Raw genomic sequence first — 11187 nt, forward strand, 5'->3', positions numbered from 1 at the left:
TATTCATCATTTTAGTCAAACTCCTTCTGCTGCACTTCTGTACTGAGATTGTTATTTTATAGCATTGCCCTTAGGGCAGAATGGCCATGCACAATTCTTGTGGAAATTAATAGGCATCCAGAACCCTGGGGAAGAAAAAAATCCCCACAACCTCAATAGGAATAGCCACCCACAATCCTGTGGGAGGAATGTTCACTCACTGGTGAGGTGAGTGCCATCCTCCCAGGATTTTATTTCAGTGTATAATTAATCTCCACTAGTTCCACTAATGAAAAGTGGCCATTTGTTGCACGACAAATTTTGATCTCTTTCAAGTCAGCAATAGTGACACAATGCAATGGGGGTGAAAATGGTCTTGGGCGGAAGCACAAAATGGGTGATAGTGCCTCAGCCGTCCGATTTACACCCCGCCCGGTTTACACCCCGCCCGTTTTACATTCCGTCCGATTTACACCCCGCCCGGTTTACACCCCGCCCGTTTTACATTCCGTCCGATTTACACCCCGCCCGGTTTACACCCCGCCCGTTTTACATTCCGTCCGATTTACACCCCGCCCGGTTTACATTCCGTCCGATTTACACCCCGTCCATTTTACACCCCGCCCGATTTACACCCCGTCCGTTTTACACCCCGCCCGGTTTACACTCCGCCCGGTTTACACTCCGTCCATTTTACACTCCGCCCGGTTTACATTCCGTCCGATTTACACCCCGCCCGATTTACACCCCGTCCGTTTTACACCCCGCCCGATTTACACCCCGCCCGGTTTACACCCCGCCCGGTTTACATTCCGTCCAATTTACACCCCGCCCGATTTACACCCCGTCCGTTTTACACCCCGCCCGATTTACACCCCGCCCGGTTTACACCCCGCCCGATTTACACCCCGTCCGATTTACACCCCGCCCGATTTACACCCCGTCCGTTTTACACCCCGCCCGTTTTACACCCCGCCCGGTTTACACTCCGCCCGATTTACACTCCGTCCATTTTACACCCCGCCCGATTTACGCCCCGCCCGTTTTACGCCCCGTCCGATTTACGCCCCGTCCGGTTTACGCTCCGCCCATTTTACACTCAGCCCGTTTTACACCCCGTCCGATTTACACCCCGCCCGATTTACGCCCCGTCCGGTTTACGCTCCGCCCATTTTACACTCAGCCCGTTTTACACCCCGCCCGTTTTACACCCTGCCCGTTTTACACCCCATCCGATTTACACCCCACCCATTTTACACTCCGCCCATTTTACACCCTGCCCGTTTTACACCCCGTCCGATTTACACCCGCCCGTTTTACACCCCGCCCGTTTTACACCCCGCCTGTTTGACACTCCGCCCGTTTTACACCCTGCCCATTTTACACCCCGCCCATTTTACACTCCGCCCATTTTACACCCCGCCCATTTTACACTCCGCCCGTTTTACACCCCGTCCGATTTACACCCACCCGATTTACACCCCGCCCATTTTACACTCCGCCCATTTTACACCCCGCCCATTTTACACTCCGCCCGTTTTACACCCCGTCCGATTTACACCCCGCCCGTTTTACACCCCGTCCGATTTACACCCACCCGATTTACACCCCACCCATTTTACACTCCGCCCGTTTTACACCCCGCCCGTTTTACACCTGCCGATTTTCTTTTCCATTGAAGTCAATGCCCAAGACCAATTTCATCCACTGTCACCCACAAATAGTTTATTTTTCTATACTGATAGGTCAGTCCAAAAATACTACTGCAGTAGAGTTGATTATACAGTAAGTTGAAATAATACTTTGAGGGGGAAAAATTCAATGAGGGTCCGTTTTGGGCGCTGTTAACCGATGCGCAAACACCCCGTGCCCGAAAGACCCTGGGCAGGCAAGATGCAAGTTTGGACCCAAGGGAGCACTTACCTGCAACCTGCATTCCTTTCCAGGCCTTGCACATGGAATCAATGCAATTCACACTTTCCACCACCAGAGGGAGCTCAATCTCCTAAAGGGAGGATGTTTCTTCGAAATCTCTTAAAGGTAGCTGGTACCTGTTATTTGCTGAAAATAACAGTCTACTGTCTGCATGGAGTCTGAACGGAGATCAGACATCGCACATGTAAAACACAGATGCAGATCCCATTCCTATGTTTACACACTGATGAGTTATGTTAAAACATTGAATAAAGGTTGCGCACTACTAAATCCCACATCCTCCAATCTGCCGCCAGACCTCACCAATCTGCCGATCTGAGTTGGTACCAGGCCTGCGAGAGTGCATGCACCAAGGTTCTCTGCTGATGCACGAGAGACCTTGGGTGCAAGAGGTGGACAGAAGGAGGAACATCCTATATCCACACGCAGTGGGGGGGAGGGGGGGTGGGTGGGTGGTGCAAGAGGCCCTCCAGACATATATTCAAAAGACAGTGGGAGGCAGCAGGGGACGAAGTCAATGCCAGGTGCACAGCATCATGAACATGGGTGCAGTGCAGGAAGAAGTTCAATGCTTTGACATGAGTGGTCAAGGTGAGTGAGGTCAACTGTCAAGTGGTGTCTCCTACCAACAGCACCATGCACTACATCCCAATCACCCACATACCAATAAACTCTTTCCATCAGTACTCAACTCTTCCAATCAAATGCTTCCTCTCACCCTTATACATTACCACTGTTTCAATTCGCCCACCCACAACTCACAGGCCACACACACTGGCAGCTATTCAACCATGACAGGCACATCACCCAGACACACATCCCGCTTTCTTGCAGGAGAAGGTGGCGCATATCAAGAGGCAGCAAGTGGCAATGGCATTTAGCCCCTCGAGCCTGTTCCACCATTCAATGAGATCATGGTGGACCTGTGACCTAACTCCATATACCCGTCTTAGCCCCATATCCCTTAATACCCTTGGTACACAGAAATCTACCAATCTCAGATTTAACATTCACATGTGAGCTAGCATCAACTGCCGTCTGTAGAAGAGCATTCCAAACGTCTCCCACCCTTTGCGTGTGGAAGCATTTCCTAACTTCACTCCTGCACGTCCTGGCTCTAAATGTTAGGCTATGTCCCCACGTCCTAGTATTCAAGTCTAGGAGACCTCCAAAAACAGTTACAAATGTCTCGGCAGCCAGAGGCAATAATCCAGCCACTAACCTATAAATCCTGCATGGTCCCTTTAAATAGCACTGGTGGGGGTTCTCCAGGCATCTCAGACACATTCAGATGGTCGGGGTTTAGACTGTGCGTTGAGTTGAGTGTTAAGTCCCAAAATGGTGTCTATCACTTTTAATCTAAGTTGCACACTGATTGAAGCCATTTTCTCTCTACTTTACATGATTCCAGCGTTCGTTATCTGCACCAACGCAAACTCCTATATCAAGATGGCGTCTGGCGCAAGTCACACAGGAAACGTGCGTGCGCATCCAAGACGCCATCTTGGATGTCGGAGAGGCCGTGTAATGCGAAACAACGGGCGCTACACGGTCCAATTTAGTGCCCTAAGACCTTAGTTTGATTTTGTGTATGAAATGAAAATCTAATTTCTGTGATGACTGTAAGAAATTAGTTTGGCCAGTCTCGACCCAGTTCAAGATGGGCACAAATTCACTGGACAAACATATCCATAATTCTGATTGAAACTAGATTGTCAGTCTCAGTCAGGAAAACCACAAAAGTGTCTGGTGTTGGAAAAGGAGACATCACAGTGGTGAATGCTGTTCTAGATTGGGATTGAGAAACATTCTGTGGTAGAGTGGTGGGAATTCTATTGTGAATCTAGCCCATGATACACCTGACCTCAAAAAGCTTGATGCCAAATCTGATTGTTTAAACTGGGCAAAAATGTTCATTTTCTAATATTGTCATCCCTCATCTTGATAAACATGGCAAAATACAATTAAAATTATAAATATACATATGTGACTCCATTACTCTGGTCCTCACAAAACCTTAGCTCATGTACACAAGTCAGCTACGGATGACTTGGCAGACATCAGTCAGGATGCTCTACCCAGTTGATGTGTGGTGACTGCCACACCAGAGGATAAATGATTACAAAATCATCACTGCAAGTTAATCACATGATAATCTGCAGTTCATTACCAAAAATAAGTATGTATTATTTTTGATTATTATTTTAAAAATCTCTTTAAGGTTTCTACAGACATTTCTGTGGTGTAAATATAAGTGATTTTATAGTCGAGTTAATAGTAACTAAGAAAATACACATCAATATTCCATAAAAATAGTAGCAATAGATATTAATATCATTAGTTGCAATAATAATGATAATTTTCTGCACAGGTAGACAGATTTGTGCATTTTATGAGTTAAACTCTCTTATCAGTACTACAATTGAACATTATGAATGAAAAATATTAAACAAAATCTTATATATTTATATTTAATATATATTAGCTACAAGAATATGAATTGAGTGATTTTTAAACAGTAAATTAAATGTGCAGTACATTTGTTAACAGATTCCAATATAAATATCTTTAAAAACAAAGTTTCACAGCTTTATATTATTATTATGATTTATTTGGCTAATAAATGACTAATCTAGTAACAGATTATTGAGTAACACTGTGGCAGTTGGTACAACATTAAAATAATTGAATAATTAATTTTTTAGTAAATACTTCTACTTACAATATTATTTTTAAAGTGTTAAATGTATAAACACAATGTCTTACTTATTATTTGATGACTATTGTTTTAATAATATCTCTTTGGATCTCAAAATTTAAATATGTATATACTGTGATTACATATTTCTTTAAACATCACTAAAGCCTGATATTTGACACCCCATCTGTAGAACTAAAATAATTCCATATAAAAAATATTATAATATCTTATTGTCTGGACAATACAGTTTGTGGTATGTATCACTTTACTTGCTTTTAGTCACTGAGTGAAATGGTGGATTAGAACATTGCTTGTTGTGACCTGTGTTTGGATTAGTGAACACAAGTTCAAAACCGGCCAAATCTCTACCAAAGTTGGCACTTTTCCTCGGAGATGCTCACAGAATAGCTGATGTGAGATGTGGGAGCTATCGTCCTAGTGCAGTGGCGGGTGCTTTTCTTAGGCTGGATTTTAGGCATATTGCTGCACCTCACCTGGGAGTACTTACTGAATATAAAATAGTCCATTTTCCAGAAATGCTGCCTGCTACATTGATGAGCACAGTATTTAGAAATGATTAAACGTAAATAGCAACACAAACTATTACTGTTAAAACAGCACTATTTTTTAAATAGTACTCATGAGGTTTAAACAGATTATCTTTTCTTAACTCACTGGCAATGTGTTGCTTGTGTATTATGAAATTCCTTCTCCAGTAAAATACAAGGAAATATTTCATTTAGTTATATGTCCTCTGCACATTTTGTCTTTGGCACATAGTTCTCAAATAGAGTAAAGCTAAATGAAACTTCTGATTTTCAGAGAGTTTCTTTCCAAATGAGATTATCAATAGAACATTTGGTTTTGTGTTGTCAAAATGTTTTATTAAAATCCTTCCTAAAGTGGAATTATAGGCCCAGAAATTAGTCTGAATAGGCCTGACAAATGGTACTACGCGACCTCCTTAGTTCCCAAAATGACAGGCAGGAAGCGACTTCCAACCCGAAGTGCGCGCCCGCCATATTGGGTAAGGACAAACAAGAGGAGTCCTTTATCCACGCCTGAAGCTGGTGTCAGGCCCCTTGTATATGCAAATAAGGGGCCTAATGCCTGCTTGAGGTCCCTGCTGCAAGATTGATTTGCCCTGAGGCAGCTCGCACCATCACTGGCCGCACTCAGGGAAACTAACCCTGCAGAACAACTGCAACAAAAAAGGTAAGTTACTTACCACTGAATGCAGAGCCGGATGGAGCGGGAGTGCTCCTCCTGACCCCATATTAAACCACCCTCCCGATCGATGCCACTCCTGGCCCCCCTGTTCCCAAGATAGATCCCCGACCCCCGACCTACTGGCTCCCTGGCCCCAACACCTGATCTCCCTCCCCCCTCCGGCCCCAGCCTCCCCAGTGCCAGCCCCTGATCTTCCTCACCCCGCGCCCCCCCAGCCCCGACATCCAGGCTCCCCGGCCCTGACCTCCGCTCTCCCTCACCTCCGACCCAATCTCCCTTGCCCGGCGACCCCGACCTCCAGACTCCCCAGTCCCAGCCCCCGATCTCCCTTCCTCGCCCAGCCCCGACCTCCAGGCTCCCCGGCCCCGACCTCCAGGCTCCTCAACCTCCAAACTCCTTTCCCCCCCAGCCCCGAGGTACCCGATCCTACAGGGCATTGCTGGATGATGCTACCCACCCTACCACGGCCACCGATCCTCCCCCAACCAGGTCCACAAACCCTCCCCCGAAGCCTGCAAACCCTCCCCCGAATCTTGCAAACCCTCCCCCGAAGCCTGCAAACCCTCCCCCGAATCTTGCAAACCCTCCCCCGAAGCCTGCAAACCCTCCCCCGAAGCCTGAAAACCCTCTCCCGAATCTTGCAAACCCTCCCCCGAGGCCTGCAAACCCTCCCACAAGGCCATCACTAATCTATGGGCTGCAGCGGCGTTAGCTGCGGCATGAACTTCCACCACTCACCTTCTTGACGTCCTCTGGCGGCGCCATTCCTATGCGAATGAGGTCCGAGGCCCGGTATCATTCGTGCGCAGGGTAAGAATCCTATGCGGGAGGAGAGTCCAAAAATTTCCAGGCAATAGAACTGTACATAAAGAGGCCATTTGGTCCATCGTGACTGTGCCTGGCAAATACCACTGGACAAAACATTCCAACTGCAATCTAATCATTGAACCTAACCAATAAGAACATAAGAACATAAGAAATTGGAGCAGGAGTAGGCCAATCGGCCCCTCGAGCCTGCTCCGCCATTCAATAAGATCATGGCTGATCTGATCCCAACCACAAATCTAAAGAACACAAGAAGTCGGAGCAGGACCCGGCCACATAGCCCCTGGGCCCTCTCCGCCACCCACAGGGCATTGACCGATCCGAACTCAGCTTCATGTCCAATTTCCTGCCCGCTCCCCATAACCCCTAATTCCCTTTACTTCTAGGAAACTGTCTATTTCTGTTTTAAATTTATCTAATGATGTAGCTTCCACAGCTTCCTGGGGCAGCAAATTCCACAGACCTACCACCCTCTGAGTGAAGAAGTTTCTCCTCATCTCAGTTTTGAAAGAGCAGCCCCTTATTCTAAGATTATGCCCCCTAGTTCTAGTTTCACCCATCTTTGGGAACATCCTTACCGCATCCACCCGATCAAGACCCTTCACAATCTTATATGTTTCAATAAGATCGCCTCTCATTCTTCTGAACTCCAATGAGTAGAGTCCCAATCTACTCAACCTCTCCTCATATGTCCGCCCCCTCATCCCCGGGATTAACCGAGTGAACCTTCTTTGTACTGCCTCGAGAGCAAGTATGTCTTTTCTTAAGTATGGAGACCATACTTATGATTTATATAGTTTTAGCATTACCTCTTTGCTTTAGTTTATAAAGCTTAAGATCCCATACAATTTTTGTTATAACCTTATCAATTTGTCTGCCCATTCTTAAAGATTTGTGCATCTGAACCATTCTGTTCTTCTAATCCACTGAAAGTTTTACCATTTAGTGTATATTCCCTCTCCTTATTTTTCCTCTCAAAATATATTACACACATTTCTATAGATTAAATTTCATCCAACATCTAACTACCCAATCTACTAATCTGTATCCTCCTGAAATCACTTCCAGTACTCATCACAATTCAACATGTTCCTTCTTTTTGTGTAGAGCATCTGACCCCATAACCTCTCCATCACAAAGACCACCTACTTCCACCTCCGTAACATTGCCCCCCTTTGCACTTGGCCCATCTGCCCTTGCAAACTACCGCCCCATTTCCAACCTCTCTTTCCTTTTCAATGTCCTTAAACATGTTCTCGCCTCCCAAATCCGTGCCCATCTTTCCTACAATTCCATGTTTGAACCCCTCCAATCAGGTTTCGGCCCCTGCCACAGCACTGAAACGACCCTTAACAAAGTCATAAATGACATCCTATGTGACTGTGACCGTGGTAAACTATCCCTCCTCATCCTTCTCGACCTGTCTGCAGCCTTTGACATGGTTGACCACACCATCCTACTCCATTGCCTCTCCTCTGCTTTACAGCTTGCTTGACTGCTGTTGCCTGGTTCCATTCTTATCTATCTAGTCGTAGCAAGAGAATCACCTGCAATGGCTTCTCATCCTGCTCCCACACTATTACCTCTGGAGTCCCCCAAAGATCTATCCTTGGTCCCCTCCTAGTTCTCATCTACATGCTGCCCCTCGGCGACATCATCAGAAAACACGTCAGGTTCCATACGTAAACTGACCGACACCCAGCTCTAACTCACCACCACCTCTCTCGACCTCTCCACTGCCTTTAATTCGTCACGCTGCTTGTCCATCATTCAGTACTGGTTAAGCAGAAATTTCCTCCAACTAAATATTAGGAAGACCGACACCATTGCCTTCGTTCACTGCCACAAACTCCTTTCCCTGGCTTCCCACTCCACCCTTCTCCCTGGCCACTGTCTGAGTCTGAGCCAGACCCGTTCACAAACTTGGCGTCTAATTTGAGCCTGAGATGAGCATCCAACCCCATAACCTCTCCATCATAAAGACTGCCTACTTCCACCTCTGTAACATTGCCCATCTCCACCCCTGCCTCAGCCCATCTGCTGCTAAAATCCTGATCCTTTCCTTTTTTGCCTCCAGATGTGACTACCCTAATGCTCTCTTGGCCAGCCTCCAATCCTCCACTCTTTGTAAACTTCAGCTCATCCGAAGCTCTGCTGCCATTAACCTATCATGTACTAATTTCCGCTCACCCATCACCACTGTCCTCACTAACCTACATTGGCTATTGCTTCCCCCAAATCCTCAAATTAAAAATTTTCATCCTTGTGTTTAAATCCGCTCTTGGCTTGCCCCTCCCTATCCCTTTAACCTCCTCCAGCCCTACAACTTCCCTGAACTCTTCGTTCAGCCGAGTTTTGCCTCTTGTGGAGCCCCTTGCCCCTTCATCCTACCATTGGCGGCCATACCTTCAGCTGCCTAGGCCCCACACTCTGAAATTCCCGCACTAACCCTGAACCGTACCTCCACTTCCCTCTCTTCCTTTAGGACCCTCCTTAAAACCCACCTTTTTGACCAAGCTTTTGGTCACCCCTCCTAATATCTCCTACTTTGTCTCAACGTCCATTTTTTTTCCTGATTACATCTCTGTGAAGTGCTTTGCGATGTTTTTTCTACATTAAAGGCATTATATGAATGCAAATTGGTGGTGCCTGCAAATTTTAATATTAAACCCCATACCCAAGTCCAGTCGATTTATATAAATTGAGAAGAGTAATGTTCCTATCACTGATCCCTGAGGAACATTACTATTTTCAACTGGGGGTCACCATTGACCAGAAGCTCAACTCGACCAGCCACATAAATGCCATGGCTACTAGAGCAAGGCAGAGGCTGAGTATTCTGTGGCCAGTGGCTCACCTCCTGACTACCCAAAGCCTCTCCATCATCTACAAGGCACAATTCAGGCATGTGATAAAATAGCCGCCATTTGCCTGGATGGCGGCAGCTGCAACAACACTCAAGAAGCTCAACACCATCCAGGATAAAGCATTCCACTTGATCGGCAGCCCATCCAACATCTTAAACATTCACTCCTTTCACCACTGGCGCACTGTGGCTGCAGTGTGTATCATCTACAGGATGCACTGCAGCAACTCAACTAGGCTTCTTCGACAGCACCTCCCAAACCCGCGACCTCTACCACCGAGAAGGACAAGGGCAGTAGGCGTATGGGAACACCACCACTTCTAAGTCACACACCATCCTGACTTGGACATATATCGCTACTCTTTCTTCATTGCTGGGTCAAAATCCTAGAACTCCCAACCTAAACTTCACCGCACCGACTGCAGCGGTTCAAATAGGCAGCTCAGCACCGTCTTTTCAAGAGCAACTAGGGATGGGCAATAAATATCGGCCTTGCTGGTGGTGACCATCTCCTAAGATTTGATTTTTTTTTAACCCTCCAGTCCAAAAAACATCCATTAACCATTACTCTGTGCTTTAACCAACTTTGTATCTGTGCTGCTACGTTCCTTTTAATGCCATGTGCCTTTATTTTATCAACAAGCCTCCTATGCAGCATGTTATCAAATACCTTTTGAAAATATACACAACCACCTCAAAATTTTCTTTTATCAATATACTCGGTTGTTCAATCAAAGAATTCTATTAAATTTGTCAGTCTTGAGTTGCCTTTTATAAATAACTGGCTATCTTTAGTTAACCAATTTATAGTAAAATTGGAAACACATTCTTTTTGACACATAGCAACATTTTTTCCTGACATGTGTGGAACAGTCGTCTGAGGTAACAAATGTTTATTGAGCTGAAGCAACCCAATCAACTATGACAAATGTTGGATTTTATTGAATGTGATGCTTCTTTACATGTTGACTGCTGCCTCTACAGAATGGCCAATTCTCCATTTGAAAAAAAGCCGCAACCAAATTACAACAGATAGATTTGGATGGAATTGCAGAATAAGAAAGAAAGACTTTGTATTTATACTGCCTTTCACATCCTTAGGACCTCCTAAAGTCATAGCCAATGGATTACTTTTGAAGTGCAGTCACAGCTATTATGTAGGCAAACAATTTGTACAAAGCTAGGTCCCTCAAGCAACAATCAGTTGACAACTTAATCTATTTTGGCAGTGTTTATTTATGGCTGGGTGGTCACTGGCACACTGGGAGACTCTGTTCTGCTTTGAAAAAGTGCCAGGGGCCTTTTGTGTCCACCTGAACAGGTAGGCAGGCCTCAATTCAACATCTCAACCAAAAGACAGCAGCTCTAACAAAACACCACTCACTCAGTACTACATCGAAGTGTCAGTCTATGGGCTCAACTCCTGAAATGGAGCTTGAACCCAGAATCTACTGAGCAAAGGCAAGAATGCTACTATTGAGCAGAGCTAATACATGGAAACAAATAGGAGTAAATTTTTGTCTTTGCTGCATGGTGGTAATCTAGTGGAGCTGATCGCCTGCCAATTATAGAACACGCCCAATTTTCATTCTATTGATTTCAGATCACCACCTCTGAGGTGAAGATACCCCATAGTGCGCTGTATAAGGCT

Source organism: Heptranchias perlo, chromosome 22 (assembly GCF_035084215.1).
Source record: "Heptranchias perlo isolate sHepPer1 chromosome 22, sHepPer1.hap1, whole genome shotgun sequence".
Taxonomy (NCBI): Eukaryota; Metazoa; Chordata; class Chondrichthyes; order Hexanchiformes; family Hexanchidae; genus Heptranchias; species Heptranchias perlo.